The sequence below is a fragment of the Bombus terrestris genome, chromosome 5, assembly GCF_910591885.1.
Source record: "Bombus terrestris chromosome 5, iyBomTerr1.2, whole genome shotgun sequence".
Taxonomy (NCBI): domain Eukaryota; kingdom Metazoa; phylum Arthropoda; class Insecta; order Hymenoptera; family Apidae; genus Bombus; species Bombus terrestris.
In genome coordinates, this window is record NC_063273.1 from 417,130 (window position 1) to 435,727 (window position 18,598).

An 18,598-nucleotide genomic window follows, 5' to 3' on the forward strand; every position below is an offset into this window, starting at 1 on the left:
GACAACGTGGGACAACGTGGGACAACGTGGGACAACGTGGGACAACGTGGGACAACGTGGGACACCGTTGGACACCGTGGGACACCGTTGGACAACGTGGGACAACGTCGGACAACGTGGGACAACGTGGGACAACGTGGGACACCGTTGGACACCGTGGGACACCGTTGGACACCGTTGGACATCGTTGGACACCGTGGGACAACGTGGGACATCGTGGGACAACGTGGGACAACGTGGGACAACGTGGGACAACGTGGGACACCGTTGGACATCGTTGGACACCGTGGGACAACGTGGGACAACGTGGGACAACGTGGGACAACGTGGGACACCGTTGGACATCGTTGGACACCGTGGGACAACGTGGGACAACGTGGGACACCGTTGGACACCGTTGGACATCGTTGGACACCGTTGGACACCGTGGGACAACGTGGGACAACGTGGGACAACGTGGGACAACGTGGGACAACGTAGGACAACGTGGGACAACGTGGGACACCGTTGGACATCGTTGGACAACGTGGGACATCGTGGGACAACGTGGGACAACGTGGGACAACGTGGGACAACGTGGGACAACGTAGGACATCGTGGGACACCGTTGGACACCGTTGGACATCGTTGGACACCGTTGGACAACGTTGGACAACGTGGGACAACGTGGGACAACGTGGGACAACGTGGGACAACGTGGGACAACGTGGGACAACGTGGGACAACGTGGGACAACGTGGGACAACGTGGGACAATGTGGAACACCGTTGGACACCGTGGGACACCGTTGGACACCGTTGGACACCGTGGGACACCGTTGGACACCGTTGGACATCGTTGGACACCGTTGGACACCGTTGGACACCGTTGGACACCGTGGGACAACGTGGGACAACGTGGGACAACGTGGGACAACGTGGGACAACGTGGGACAACGTGGGACAACGTGGGACAACGTGGGACAACGTGGGACAACGTGGGACAACGTGGGACAACGTGGGACAACGTGGGACAACGTGGGACAACGTGGGACAACGTGGGACAACGTGGGACAACGTGGGACAACGTGGGACAACGTGGGACAACGTGGGACAACGTGGGACAACGTGGGACAACGTGGGACACCGTTGGACACCGTGGGACACCGTTGGACAACGTGGGACAACGTGGGACAACGTGGGACAACGTGGGACAACGTGGGACAACGTGGGACAACGTGGGACAACGTAGGACAACGTGGGACAACGTGGGACAACGTGGGACAACGTGGGACAACGTGGGACAACGTTGGACAACGTGGGACACCGATGGGCATCGTTGGACACCGTGGGACAACGTGGGACAACGTGGGACAACGTGGGACACCGTTGGACACCGTTGGACATCGTTGGACATCGTTGGACATCGTGGGACACCGTTGGACATCGTTGGACACCGTTGGACACCGTTGGACACCGTTGGACACCGTTGGACATCGGTGGACATCGTGGGACACCGTTGGACACCGTTGGACATCGTTGGACACCGTTGGACACCGTGGGACAACGTGGGACAACGTGGGACAACGTGGGACAACGTGGGACAACGTGGGACAACGTGGGACAACGTGGGACAAAGTGGGACAACGTGGGACAACGTGGGACACCGTTGGACATCGTTGGACAACGTGGGACAACGTGGGACAACGTGGGACAACGTGGGACAACGTGGGACAACGTGGGACACCGTTGGACACCGTGGGACAACGTGGGACACCGTTGGACACCGTTGGACATCGTTGGACATCGTTGGACATCGTGGGACACCGTTGGACATCGTTGGACATCGTTGGACACCGTTGGACATCGTTGGACATCGTTGGACATCGTTGGACACCGTTGGACACCGTTGGACACCGTTGGACACCGTTGGACATCGGTGGACATCGTGGGACACCGTTGGACACCGTTGGACATCGTTGGACACCGTTGGACAACGTGGGACAACGTGGGACAACGTGGGACAACGTGGGACAACGTGGGACAACGTGGGACAACGTGGGACAACGTGGGACAACGTGGGACACCGTTGGACATCGTTGGACAACGTGGGACAACGTGGGACAACGTGGGACTACGTGGGACAACGTGGGACACCGTGGGACACAGTTGGACACCGTGGGACACCGTTGGACATCGTTGGACATCGTTGGACACCGTTGGACATCGTTGGACATCGTTGGACATCGTTGGACACCGTTGGACACCGTTGGACACCGTTGGACACCGTTGGACACCGTTGGACATCGGTGGACATCGTGGGACACCGTTGGACACCGTTGGACATCGTTGGACACCGTTGGACACCGTGGGACAACGTGGGACAACGTGGGACAACGTGGGACAACGTGGGACAACGTGGGACATCGTGGGACACCGTTGGACGACGTTGGACACCGTTGGACACCGTGGGACATCGTTGGACATCGTGGGACACCGTTGGACACCGTTGGACGACGTTGGACATCGTGGGACTCCGTTGGACATCGTTGGACACTGTTGGACACCGTTGGACATCGTTGGACATCGTTGGACAACGTTGGACACCGTTGGACACCGTTGGACACCGTTGGACATCGTGGGACACCGTTGGACACCGTTGGACACCGTTGGACATCGTTGGACACCGTTGGACATCGTGCGACACCGTTGGACATCGTTGGACATCGTGGGACACCGTTGGACATCGTTGGACACCGTTGGACACCGTTGGACACCGTTGGACATCGTGGGACACCGTTGGACATCGTGGGACACCGTTGGACACCGTTGGACACCGTTGGACATCGTTGGACATCGTTGGACATCGTGGGACACCGTTGGACACCGTTGGACATCGTGGGACACCGTTGGACGACGTTGGACATCGTTGGACATCGTTGGACACCGTTGGACACCGTTGGTCATCGGTGGACATCGTGGGACACCGTTGGACACCGTTGGACATCGTTGGACACCGTTGGACGACGTTGGACACCGTTGGACATCGTGGGACATCGTTGGACATCGTGGGACACCGTTGGACACCGTTGGACGACGTTGGACATCGTGGGACTCCGTTGGACATCGTTGGACACCGTTGGACATCGTTGGACACCGTTGGACATCGTTGGACACCGTTGGACACCGTTGGACATCGTTGGACATCGTTGGACACCGTTGGACACCGTTGGACATCGTTGGACATCGTTGGACATCGTGGGACACCGTTGGACACCGTTGGACATCGTGGGACACCGTTGGACATGGTGGGACATCGTTGGACATCGTGGGACACCGTTGCACATCGTTGGACACCGTTGGACATCGTTGGACACCGTTGGACACCGTTGGACATCGTTGGACATCGTTGGACATCGTGGGACACCGTTGGACTCCGTTGGACACCGTTGGACATCGGTGGACATCGTGGGACACCGTTGGACACCGTTGGACACCGTTGGACATCGTGGGACACCGTTGGACGACGTTGGACATCGGTGGACATCGTTGGACATCGTGGGACACCGTTGGACACCGTTGGACACCGTTGGACACCGTTGGACGACGTTGGACATCGTTGGACATCGTGGGACACCGTTGGACACCGTTGGACATCGTGGGACACCGTTGGACATCGTGGGACACCGTTGGACGACGTTGGACACCGTTGGACATCGTTGGACACCGTTGGACATCGTTGGACATCGTTGGACATCGTTGGACACCGTTCGACACCGTTGGACACCGTTGGACACCGTTGGACATCGGTGGACATCGTGGGACACCGTTGGACACCGTTGGACACCGTTGGACATCGTGGGACACCGTTGGACGACGTTGGACATCGGTGGACATCGTGGGACACCGTTGGACACCGTTGGACACCGTTGGACATCGTGGGACACCGTTGGACATCGTTGGACAGCGTTGGACATCGTGGGACACCGTTGGACACCGTTGGACACCGTTGGACACCGTTGGACGACGTTGGACATCGTTGGACATCGTGGGACACCGTTGGACACCGTTGGACATCGTGGGACACCGTTGGACGACGTTGGACATCGTTGGACATCGTTGGACACCGTTGGACGACGTTGGACACCGTTGGACATCGTTGGACATCGTGGGACATCGTTGGACATCGTTGGACATCGTTGGACATCGTTGGACATCGTTGGACACCGTTGGACACCGTTGGACACCGTTGGACATCGTGGGACACCGTTGGACATCGTGGGACCCCGTTGGACGACATTGGACACCGTTGGACATCGTGGGACATCGTTGGACATCGTTGGACATCGTGGGACACCGCTGGACACCGTTGGACACCGTTGGACACCGTTGGACGACGTTGGACATCGTTGGACACCGTTGGACACCGTTGGACACCGTTGGACACCGTTGGACACCGTTGGACATCGTTGGACATCGTGGGACACCGTTGGACATCGTTGGACACCGTTGGACATCGTTGGACGACGTTGGACACCGTTGGACATCGTGGGACATCGTTGGACATCGTGGGACACCGTTGGACACCGTTGGACGACGTTGGACATCGTGGGACTCCGTTGGACATCGTTGGACACCGTTGGACATCGTTGGACACCGTTGGACATCGTTGGACACCGTTGGACACCGTTGGACATCGTTGGACATCGTTGGACACCGTTGGACACCGTTGGACATCGTTGGACATCGTTGGACATCGTGGGACACCGTTGGACACCGTTGGACATCGTGGGACACCGTTGGACATGGTGGGACATCGTTGGACATCGTGGGACACCGTTGCACATCGTTGGACACCGTTGGACATCGTTGGACACCGTTGGACACCGTTGGACATCGTTGGACATCGTTGGACATCGTGGGACACCGTTGGACTCCGTTGGACACCGTTGGACATCGGTGGACATCGTGGGACACCGTTGGACACCGTTGGACACCGTTGGACATCGTGGGACACCGTTGGACGACGTTGGACATCGGTGGACATCGTTGGACATCGTGGGACACCGTTGGACACCGTTGGACACCGTTGGACACCGTTGGACGACGTTGGACATCGTTGGACATCGTGGGACACCGTTGGACACCGTTGGACATCGTGGGACACCGTTGGACATCGTGGGACACCGTTGGACGACGTTGGACACCGTTGGACATCGTTGGACACCGTTGGACATCGTTGGACATCGTTGGACATCGTTGGACACCGTTCGACACCGTTGGACACCGTTGGACACCGTTGGACATCGGTGGACATCGTGGGACACCGTTGGACACCGTTGGACACCGTTGGACATCGTGGGTCACCGTTGGACGACGTTGGACATCGGTGGACATCGTGGGACACCGTTGGACACCGTTGGACACCGTTGGACATCGTGGGACACCGTTGGACATCGTTGGACAGCGTTGGACATCGTGGGACACCGTTGGACACCGTTGGACACCGTTGGACACCGTTGGACGACGTTGGACATCGTTGGACATCGTGGGACACCGTTGGACACCGTTGGACATCGTGGGACACCGTTGGACACCGTTGGACACCGTTGGACATCGTGGGACACCGTTGGACGACGTTGGACATCGGTGGACATCGTGGGACACCGTTGGACACCGTTGGACACCGTGGGACACCGTTGGACATCGTTGGACACCGTTGGACATCGTTGGACGACGTTGGACACCGTTGGACATCGTGGGACATCGTTGGACATCGTGGGACACCGTTGGACACCGTTGGACGACGTTGGACATCGTGGGACTCCGTTGGACATCGTTGGACACCGTTGGACATCGTTGGACACCGTTGGACATCGTTGGACACCGTTGGACACCGTTGGACATCGTTGGACATCGTTGGACACCGTTGGACACCGTTGGACATCGTTGGACATCGTTGGACATCGTGGGACACCGTTGGACACCGTTGGACATCGTGGGACACCGTTGGACATGGTGGGACATCGTTGGACATCGTGGGACACCGTTGCACATCGTTGGACACCGTTGGACATCGTTGGACACCGTTGGACACCGTTGGACATCGTTGGACATCGTTGGACATCGTGGGACACCGTTGGACTCCGTTGGACACCGTTGGACATCGGTGGACATCGTGGGACACCGTTGGACACCGTTGGACACCGTTGGACATCGTGGGACACCGTTGGACGACGTTGGACATCGGTGGACATCGTTGGACATCGTGGGACACCGTTGGACACCGTTGGACACCGTTGGACACCGTTGGACGACGTTGGACATCGTTGGACATCGTGGGACACCGTTGGACACCGTTGGACATCGTGGGACACCGTTGGACATCGTGGGACACCGTTGGACGACGTTGGACACCGTTGGACATCGTTGGACACCGTTGGACATCGTTGGACATCGTTGGACATCGTTGGACACCGTTCGACACCGTTGGACACCGTTGGACACCGTTGGACATCGGTGGACATCGTGGGACACCGTTGGACACCGTTGGACACCGTTGGACATCGTGGGTCACCGTTGGACGACGTTGGACATCGGTGGACATCGTGGGACACCGTTGGACACCGTTGGACACCGTTGGACATCGTGGGACACCGTTGGACATCGTTGGACAGCGTTGGACATCGTGGGACACCGTTGGACACCGTTGGACACCGTTGGACACCGTTGGACGACGTTGGACATCGTTGGACATCGTGGGACACCGTTGGACACCGTTGGACATCGTGGGACACCGTTGGACGACGTTGGACATCGTTGGACATCGTTGGACACCGTTGGACGACGTTGGACATCGTTGGACATCGTGGGACATCGTTGGACACCGTTGGACATCGTGGGACACCGTTGGACATCGTGGGACACCGTTGGACGACGTTGGACACCGTTGGACATCGTTGGACACCGTTGGACATCGTTGGACATCGTTGGACATCGTTGGACACCGTTCGACACCGTTGGACACCGTTGGACACCGTTGGACATCGGTGGACATCGTGGGACACCGTTGGACACCGTTGGACACCGTTGGACATCGTGGGTCACCGTTGGACGACGTTGGACATCGGTGGACATCGTGGGACACCGTTGGACACCGTTGGACACCGTTGGACATCGTGGGACACCGTTGGACATCGTTGGACAGCGTTGGACATCGTGGGACACCGTTGGACACCGTTGGACACCGTTGGACACCGTTGGACGACGTTGGACATCGTTGGACATCGTGGGACACCGTTGGACACCGTTGGACATCGTGGGACACCGTTGGACGACGTTGGACATCGTTGGACATCGTTGGACACCGTTGGACGACGTTGGACATCGTTGGACATCGTGGGACATCGTTGGACATCGTTGGACATCGTTGGACATCGTTGGACATCGTTGGACACCGTTGGACACCGTTGGACATCGTGGGACACCGTTGGACACCGTGGGACAACGTGGGACGACGTTGGACATCGTTGGACACCGTTGGACACCGTTGGACATCGCTGGACACCGTTGGACACCGTTGGACACCGTTGGACACCGTTGGACACCGTTGGACACCGTTGGACATCGTTGGACATCGTGGGACACCGTTGGACATCGTTGGACACCGTTGGACATCGTTGGTGTCCAACGGTGTCCAACGGTGTCCAACGATGTCCAACGGTGTCCTACGATGTCCAACGGTGTCCCACGATGTCCAACGGTGTCCAACGATGTCCAACGGTGTCCAACGATGTCCAACGATGTCCAACGGTGTCCAACGATGTCCAACGTCGTCCAACGGTGTCCAACGGTGTCCAACGGTGTCCAACGGTGTCCAACGGTGTCCAACGGTGTCCAACGATGTCTAACGGTGTCGAACGATGTCCAACGGTGTCCAACGGTGTCCAACGATGTCCAACGGTGTCCAACGGTGTCCAACGGTGTCCCACGATGTCCAACGATGTCCAACGGTGTCCAACGGTGTCCAACGATGTCCAACGGTGTCCAACGTCGTCCAACGGTGTCCAACGGTGTCCAACGGTGTCCAACGTCGTCCAACGGTGTCCAACGGTGACCAACGGTGTCCAACGGTGTCCAACGGTGTCCAACGGTGTCCAACGGTGTCCAACGATGTCCAACGGTGTCCCACGATGTCCAACGATGTCCAACGGTGTCCAACGATGTCCAACGGTGTCCAACGGTGTCCCACGATGTCCAACGATGTCCAACGTCGTCCAACGGTGTCCCACGATGTCCAACGGTGTCCAACGGTGTCCAACGGTGTCCAACGATGTCCAACGGTGTCCAACGGTGTCCAACGGTGTCCAACGGTGTCCAACGGTGTCCAACGGTGTCCAACGGTGTCCAACGGTGTCCAACGGTGTCCAACGGTGTCCAACGGTGTCCAACGGTGTCCAACGGTGTCCAACGATGTCCAACGTCGTCCAACGGTGTCCAACGGTGTCCAACGGTGTCCAACGGTGTCCAACGTCGTCCAACGGTGTCCAGCGTCGTCCAACGGTGTCCAACGGTGTCCAACGGTGTCCAACGGTGTCCAACGGTGTCCAACGGTGTCCAACGATGTCCAACGGTGTCCCACGATGTCCAACGATGTCCAACGATGTCCAACGGTGTCCAACGATGTCCAACGGTGTCCAACGGTGTCCCACGATGTCCAACGATGTCCAACGGTGTCCAACGGTGTCCAACGATGTCCAACGATGTCCAACGGTGTCCAACGGTGTCCAACGTCGTCCAACGGTGTCCAACGGTGTCCAACGGTGTCCAACGGTGTCCAACGATGTCCCACGATGTCCCACGGTGTCCCACGATGTCCAACGGTGTCCCACGGTGTCCCACGTTGTCCCACGTTGTCCAACGTTGTCCCACGGTGACCTACGGTGCAGCCCAGTCTGTATCATCCAAAATTCTGTTCGCGGCATTTGGAGATACAAACCGGACTGCTGCGTAGTTCTTAGCTTGGTATCGTTTTCCAAAGATTAATCAACTGATTAATTTTTTGGAAAACGATGCCAATTACCAGGTCTCACCACGAGGAGGTGACTACGCAAGAGACCCGCCCATGGGTTATTTAACTTTATACATCGATCTCGATATTCAACCTATTGGCAGAATATCGAGTACCGTCTCTACTTAACCATGGGCCTGCGTAAAGAGATATGGGAGTATACCACGCGACAGTGTGAAAGAATTAAGCCAACGCGAAGCGAAAAATAACGAGGACAATTTTTTCTGTGTAGTAAGCAAGAGGATGAAGAGAAAAGAGATTTTTATTTTTCGTTCCAAGATGGATCATTGTACCGAATAGAATCACAATACACTTTACATCTGTATTTACCTTTTGAATAATTAAGGCCAAAGCGCCCATACCCCGCGGTTGCCCACGACGTCCCACCCATCGGGAGGTATTAGTCCGGTCTAGATCATCGAGACAGTTTTGAATGATCTAAACTAGATTGTGTTGGAACAGTTTTCACCATGATCTCGTTGTTCAAATGTTATAAATTAGTGGTTTAAATATTATAAATTGATGCTTTAATTGCTATTAAGTAATGGTTTAAAAGTTGTTAATTAATGGTATGATTGTTATAAATTAATGATATAATTGTTATTAAGTAATGGCTTAAATATAATAAATTAATGCTTCAATTATTCTTAAGTAATGGTTAAAATGTCGTTAATTAATGTACTGATTCTAATAAATTAATAGTTTAATTGTTATTAATTAATAGGGCAAATGCTATAAAGTAATAGTTTAAATGTTATAAATTAATGGTTTAAATGTAGTAAATAAATATTTCGAATGTTGTTAATTAATAGTTTAAATGTTAAAATAAATGTTTTGAATGTTGTTACTTAATGGTCGAATTGTTGTAAATTAATAGATTATATGTTACAAATTAATAGGTTAAATGTTATAAATTAATAGTTCGAATGTTAGAAATTAATGGTTTAAATGTGTGAAGTAATAGTTTAAATGTTGTAAATTAATGGCTTAGACGTTATAAATGAATAGCATAAGTGTTATAAATTAACAGTTTAAATGTTATAAATTAATTGCTGTAATGTTATAAATTAATAGCTTAAATGTTATAAATTAATGGCCTAAATGTTACAAATTAATAGCTTAAATGTTATAAATTAATAGCTTAAATGTTATAAATTAATAGCTTAAATGTTATAAATTAATTGCTTTAATGTTATAAATTAATAGCTTAAATGTTATAAATTAATAGCCTAAATGTTATAAATTAATAGCTTAAATGTTATAAATTAATTGCTTTAATGTTATAAACTAATAGCTTAAATGTTATAAATTAATAGCCTAAATGTTATAAATTAATAGCTTAAATGTTATAAATTAATAGCTTAAAGGTTATAAATTAATTGCTGAAGTGTTGTAAATTAATAGCCTAAATGTTATAAATTAATAGCTTAAATGTTATAAATTAATAGCTTAAATGTTATAAATTAATTGCTTAAATGTTATAAATTAATTGCTTAAGTGTTGTTAATTAATGGCATAAACGTTATAAACTACAAGTTTCAATGTTATTATTTGATATTTTTTTTTATTTACCTTATGTTTAAGTTTCCTTTCGATGTTCACTCTCCGGGAGTTCAGGCACGAAAAAGCTCGCGCGTGACTTGCGTGTTCCTTATATGACTTGTCAAGGTGTCGGGATGTTAATCAAACGGTAACTATGTTTTGACGTAGCAGCAGGCGGTTTTTCCATTATAACAAAGTCAAATTGAACAATTTCTTAATTTTTAACGTAAATTGGCGTCTTTAACTATTTATTACGATATCAATTTTTATCATTTTAATAGTTTCTATAAACTAAGACTAAATCCACACTTCTTTGATACTAGTTTTCGACTATCAATTAGTTTGAACAAAAAGGGAAAAAGGCCTAACGGCAGTCGATGACGTTACTGTGAATTAAGTTAAGGTATTAAATAATTAGACAGATAAAATTCATATTAAGCGTTATATTATATTATCGATATTCGTTCATTTACTCGTGCTAATTAAAAAATAAAATGTTCTTTTTTCTTGAATAACATCCACATCTCTGTTTGCGATATTTAAAATTCTTACCTAATGTTTACTTAAAATTCAGGTTCTTTTTTAATTCCTCTCAAGTGAAGCAAGTAAATTTACTCGTCATAGTTGTAACGTAAAATGGCATTTTTTCTTCAGTACCGTCCGCGTCGCTGTACGTAATACAGTTATTAATTTTGTAGCGAATAACATCAATTAATTGACTGTAATCGCGGTTAGATATTTCTTTGTTAAAACTATCGATCTATTAGGCTATTAGCGAGAGACTTATTGATGCCTTAAAGAATGGTTTGATTCTTATAAATTAATGTTTTACATGTTGTCCATTAATGTTTCAATTGTTATAAATGAATAGCTTAATCGTTGTTAATTATTTGCTTAAATGTTATAAATTAATGTCTTAGACGTTATAAATTAATAGCTCAAATGTTAGAAATTAATGGTTTAAATGTAAAAAGTAATAGCTTACATGTTATACATTAGTGGCTTAGATGTTGCAAAATAATAGCTTAAATGTTATAAATAAATAGCTTAAATGTTATAAATTAATGGTCTAGAAGTATAAATTAGTGACTTATATGTTGTAAATTAATGGCTTGGACGTTATAAATTAATAGCTTAAATGTTATAAATTAATAGCTTAAGTGTTATAAATTAATGGCTAAAATGTTATAAATTAATAGTTTGACTGTTAGAAATTAATGGTTTGCAAGTTTATGACGTTAACTGAAGCAAATACACATAATACAACAAAAAAAAAATTGAATTCCATAAGTGAATTATTGAGATATAACTCAATTTGAAACAATAAAATAACTTATTAAAAATTCGTTTGAAATAAGAGAATGATCTCATATATCGGAAATAAAACAATAATTTATTTAACCCAACCTATTGACACTGCATACACAATTTCGTGTTCTGAAAACGGGACATTCGAGTCATTGTTCTAAACTGTTTAACGTTCTATTTTCGCGGCTCAAAACTTTTGAATATATCGAAAAGTTATAAACTCTAACAGGACCGCAATAATTTTCTCTTAAAAATGGGAAACTAAGAAGAAGCCCGAACAAACAGACAATGAAAGAAAAATCGCGGCGCGAACTCGTTCGTTCGCGATCTTTCCAAAGAATCAATGGACTTACGCAACGCTCTCCCGTGCACAAAATAACCACAAGATTCAATGCAAAAAAAGAATCGATTTTTATACTAGATTCCAAGTCAGATAAGTACCATTATACAGAATGGGCTCAGAATGGATTTGAGAGACAAGACATATCCCACGGTGTCCAACGGTGTCCCACGTTGTCCCACGTTGTCCCACGTTGTCCCACGTTGTCCCACGTTGTCCCACGTTGTCCAACGTTGTCCCACGTTGTCCAACGTTGTCCCACGGTGACCTACGGTGCAGCCCAGTCTGTATCATCCAAAATTCTGTTCGCGGCATTTGGAGATACAAACCGGACTGCTGCGTAGTTCTTAGCTTGGTATCGTTTTCCAAAGATTAATCAACTGATTAATTTTTTGGAAAACGATGCCAATTACCAGGTCTCACCACGCGGAGTTGACTACGCAAGAGACCCGCCCATGGGTTATTTAACGTTATACATCCATCTCGGCATTCAACCCATTGGTAGAATGTCGAGGTACGAACCTACTTGACCATGGGCCTACGTAAAGAGATTTGGGAGTATACCACGCGACAATGTGAAATAATTAAGCAACCGCGAAGCGAAAAATAACGAGGACAATTTTTTCTGTGTAGTAAGCAAGAGGATGAAGAGAAAAGAGATTTTTATTTTTCGTTCCAAGATGGATCATTGTACCGAATAGAATCACGATGCACTTTACATCTGTATTTACCTTGTGAACAATTAAGGCCAAAGCGCCCGTACCCCGCGGTTGCCCACGACGTCCCACCCATCGGGAGGTATTAGTCCGGTCTAGATCATCGAGACAGTTTTGGATGATCTAAACTCGATTGTGTTGAAACAGTTTTTACCATGATATCGTTGTTCAAATGTTATAAATTAGTGGTTTAAATATTATAAATTAATGCTTTAATTGCTATTAAGTAATAGCTTAAAAGTTGTTCATTAATGGTTTGATTGTTACAAATTAATGAACTAATTGTTATTAAGTAATGGCTTAGATACTACAAATGAATGCTACAATTGTTTTTAAGTAATGGTTAAAATGTCGTTAATTAATAGTTTGATAGCAATAAATTAATTGTTTAATTGTTATTAATTAATAGGGCAGATGTTGTAAATTAATGATTTAAATGTTACAATAAATTTTTAAATGTTGTTACTTAAAGGTCCAATTATTGTAAATTAAAATCTTATAAGTTACAAATTAATAGCTTATATGTTATAAATTAATAGTTTGACTGTTAGAAATTAATGGTTTAAATGTATAAAGTAGTAGTTTAAATGTTGTAAATTAATGGTTAACACGTTACAATTTAATAGCTTAAATGTTTATAGATTAACAGTTTAAATGTCAGAAATGAATGGTCAAGAAGTATAAATTAATGGCTTAAATGTAAGAAATTAATGTTTTAAATGTATAAATTAATAGCTTAAATGTTATAAATTAGTGGCTTAGACGTTGTAAAATAATAGCTCAAATGTTATAAATAAATAGCTTAAATGTTATAAATTAATAGTTTGACTGTTAGAAATTAATAGTTTAAATGTATAAAGTAATAGTTTGACTGTTAGAAATTAATGTTTTAAATGTATAAATTAATAGCTTAAATGTTATAAATTAGTGGCTTAGACGTTGTAAAATAATAGCTTAAATGTTATAAATAAATAGCTTAAATGTTATAAATTAATAGTTTGACTGTTAGAAATTAATGGTTTAAATGTATAAAGTAATAGTTTGACTGTTAGAAATTAATGGTTTAAATGTATAAATTAATAGCTTAAATGTTATAAATTATTAGCTTAAATGTTATAAATTAATAGTTTGACTGTTAGAAATTAGTGGTTTAAATGTATAAAGTAATACCTTAAATGTTATAAATTATTAGCTCAGATGTTGTAAATTCGTGGCATAAATGTTAGGAATTAATTCCTTAAATGTTATAAATTAATAGCTTAAGTGTTATAAATTAATGGCTTAAATGTTATAAATTAATAGCTTAAATGTTATAAATTAATTACTCAAGTGTTGTAAATTAATGGGTTAGACGTTATAAATTACTAGTTTCAATGTTATTATTTGATATTTTTTTTATTTACATTATGTTTAAGTTCCTTTCCGATGTTCACTCTCCGGGAGTTCTAGCACGAAAAAGCTCGCGCGCGACTTGCGTGTTCCTTATATAACTTATCAAGGTGTCGGAACGTTAATCAAACGGTAACAATGTTTTGACACAGCTGGAGGTGGTTTTTTCATTATAACAAAATCAAATTGAACAATTTCTGAATTTTTATCGTAAATTGACGTCTTTAACGATTTAATACGATATCCATTTTTCCCATTTTTATAGTTTCTACAAACTAAGACTAATTTCACACTTCTTTGATACTAGTTTTCGACTATCAATTAGTTTGAACGAAGAGGGGAAAAAGCCTAACGGCGGTCGATGACGTTACTGTGAAATTAGTTAAAGTATTAAATAATCGGACCGATAAAATTTATATTATATTATCGATATTCGTTCATTTACTCGTGCTAATTAAAAAATAAAATGTTCTTTTTTCTTGAATAACACCTACATCACTGTCTGCGATGTTTAAAATTCTTACTTAATGCTTACTTAAAATTCAGGTTCCTCTTTGATTCCTCTCAAGTGAAACGAGTAAATTTACTCGTCATAGTTGTAACGTAAAATGGCTTTTTTTCTTCAGTACCGCCCGCGTCGCTGTACGTGATACAGTTATTAATTTTGTAGCGAATAACATCAATTAATTGGCTTTAATCGCGGTTAGATATTTCTTTGTTAAAACTATCGATCTATTAGGCTATTAGCGAGAGACTTATTGATGCCTTAAAGAATGATTTGATTCTTATAAATTAATGTTTTACATGTTGTCCATTAATGTTTCAATTGTTACAAATTAATAGCTTAATCGTTGTTAATTATTTGCTTAAATGTTATAAATTAATGTCTTAGACGTTATAAATTAATAGCTCAAATGTAAGAAATTAATGGTTTAAATGTATAAATTAATAGCTTAAATGTCATAAATTAGTGGCTTAGACGTTGTAAAATAATAGCTTAAATGTTATAAATAAATAGCTTAAATGTTATAAATTAATAGTTTGACTGTTAGAAATTAATAGTTTAAATGTATAAAGTAATACCTTAAATGTTATAAATTATTAGCTTAGATGTTGTAAATTCATGGCATAAATGTTATAAATTAACAGCTTAAGTGTTATAAATTAATGGCTTAAATGTTATAAATTAATGGCTTAAATGTTATAAATTAATAGCTTAAATGTTATAAATTAATTACTCAATTGTTGTAAATTAATGGGTTAGACGTTATAAATTACTAGTTTCAATGTTATTATTTGATATTTTTTTTATTTACCTTATGTTTAAGTTCCTTTCCGATGTTCACTCTCTGGGAGTTCAAGCACGAAAAAGCTCGCGCGCGACTTGCGTGTTCCTTATATAACTTAACAAGGTGTCGGGACGTTAATCAAACGGTAACAATGTTTTGACACAGCTGGAGGTGGTTTTTTCATTATAACAAAATCAAATTGAACAATTTCTGAATTTTTATCGTAAATTGACGTCTTTAACGATTTAATACGATATCCATTTTTCCCATTTTTATAGTTTCTACAAACTAAGACTAATTTCACATTTCTTTGATACTAGTTTTCGACTATCAATTAGTTTGAACAAAGAGGGGAAAAAGCCTAACGGCGGTCGATGACGTTACTGTGAAATTAGTTAAGGTATTAAATAATCAGACGGATAAAATTCATATTAAGCGTTATATTATATTATCGATATTCGTACATTTACTCGTGCTAATTAAAAAATAAAATTTTCTTTTTTCTTGAATAACACCTACATCACTGACTGCGATGTTTAAAATTCTTACTTAATGCTTACTTAAAATTCAGGTTCCTCTTTAATTCCTCTCAAGTGAAACGAGTAAATTTACTCGTCATAGTTGTAACGTAAAATGGCTTTTCTTCTTCAGTACCGCCCGCGTCGCTGTACGTGATACAGTAATTAATTTTGTAGCGAATAACATCAATTAATTTGCTGTAATCGCGGTTAGGTATTTCTTCGTTAGATCTATCAAAGAATCTATTAGGCTATTCGCGAGAGACTTACTGATTCCTCGAAGAAATATCAGGTTCTATGACGATTAACTAAATGATTTTATTCGATTAGTATTCGACAATGTCTATCATATTCAGCAACCTTCTTTTATAATAGATTCTGCTCCGATCAATTATTTTATAATAAATTACAGATTATGCCACTGTATATTATAAGATATTTGCCTATAGCTCTTTTTTTTCTAATTCATTGATTTTATTATTAGTCTCGTTGGTTTTTCCCGTGAATATCTGTTGTACGTACATCTCCATTGTGCTCAGATTTTTAACGTCGTCGGATAACTATCTTTTTTATAAAATAGTTCGTACAACCGTAAACTCGTACTGTCTTTAAAATCATTCGGTAATTAATCATTATAGGAGTAAACTTTTCGGGGATTTCATGGATGTGAATTTTCGTAGGAAGGTATAAAATGATTCGATTGTAGCTGGTCTTTTTTTTTAATAAAAATTTATTTCATGTTATTCCTGGCAAATCACATGACGCGATTAATAACTATGATACACGTTCAGTATGGACTCCAGATTGTTGTGATTAGGCCATCGAGAAATTAAACGAAAGACGGAGAAAGAGTAACAATCATTCTCGAATCGATATTTAAGCATCTTCATCTTCATCTCAAATTGACTAGTTTCCATTCTCATTCTAAGCCGGGTATCGTAGAGAGGTTCGAAAAATGATTTTTCGTTGCAAAGTAGCTATCGAATGGGCAGGAATAATGATAGTAGACGTGTATGTGTCGCCCAATAGCGGATGGACAGCGTTCGAAGAGTTCTTGGACGGGGTTGGCCACTACCATTACGATTACGACATATAATATTACGTTATATTATATAATATTACATTATAATGTATTACGTTAAGTTGTATTACGTTATATCATATTATGTTTTGCCATTCCTTCAAATACTGAGCAGAAGGTGAACGTTACCATGATCGCGGACGGATATTAAGACAGGCAGAGTGGGGATATGGAAAGGTGTGAAGGGAGGCAAGTGGATCAACACAGCAGTTGCCCGTAACCAGTCGTCAGTAGGAGTCGCAACTAAAAAGTCCTGAAGAAATCGCTGGTCAAGAAATTAAACAAACTGTGGAACGAAGCGCCGCGTATTCAGTTGGCAGCTTTCACGTAATAGACGTATAATAGTAATATAGTATTACGTTATATAATATAACGCTATATATAGTATAACGTTATAACGTAATACATTGTGTAGTATTACGTTATATAGTATAACGTTATAACGTATTACGTTATACAGTATTGCGTTATAACTTATTAGGCGTTGGCCGTGTCCCTGGACGTGATCAACCCCTTCGACAGCCTTCCCTGGAAGAAGATAGGCGAGGCTCTGAACTATCATCGGGTGCCCGCCTATTTTCTCCGGGATCGGAGTATCGTCTGCGCCGGCCCTGGTAGAGCGGCAAACTGCCACTCAAGAGGGCAACTACTCTAATGGCTCCCCATTCTCTGGGTCATCCAGAGCATGAGAAATCATTATTGTTTCTACTTTATCACTATGCTCGTTTTTAGTATTTTTAGTAGTAGTAGTAGTAGTAGTAGTAGCTTTTGTTTTTTTGGTCGATGTATACATCAGTCCATCGTCACATTGGACAAATCGCGATTTTTCTTATTAGTGTCGCGGGAGAATGATTACGGTTTGAATTAGAGTTGCGATAAAATGATAATCGCGTTTGCTTTAGAGTTGCGAATTACGATATCGTGATTGTCTTTTGTAAATTTTATTATGAATTTTTAAAATTTCTTATAGAACTATACGTATCAGAATTTATCCTGTATTCTACTGTTTAAAATTAGATTATAAAAGTATTAGTTTTCAATTAATTGTATAGTATTGCAAGTAGCATTACCAAAGTATTTAAAGTAGCTTTTTCATATAGTAAATAGTAATTATCATTAAATTCATTTTAAGAGTTAGCGTTGCTATAATGAATGATCGCGTTTTCTTAAGTAGAGTTGCGTTTACAAAATGCCCAAACCTTCCGACTGTATTTGTCGGACTCTGTTCCTGGATCACACGATACAGCTGCAAAAGCTGTGCAAGTGTGATCGTTCATCGGCAACCTTTTAAATGGCTGCACTTCGATCTCTCGCTATTAGTGTTGCGTATTGCTTAAATACGAGTGCGTAGATTAATATTTATTAGC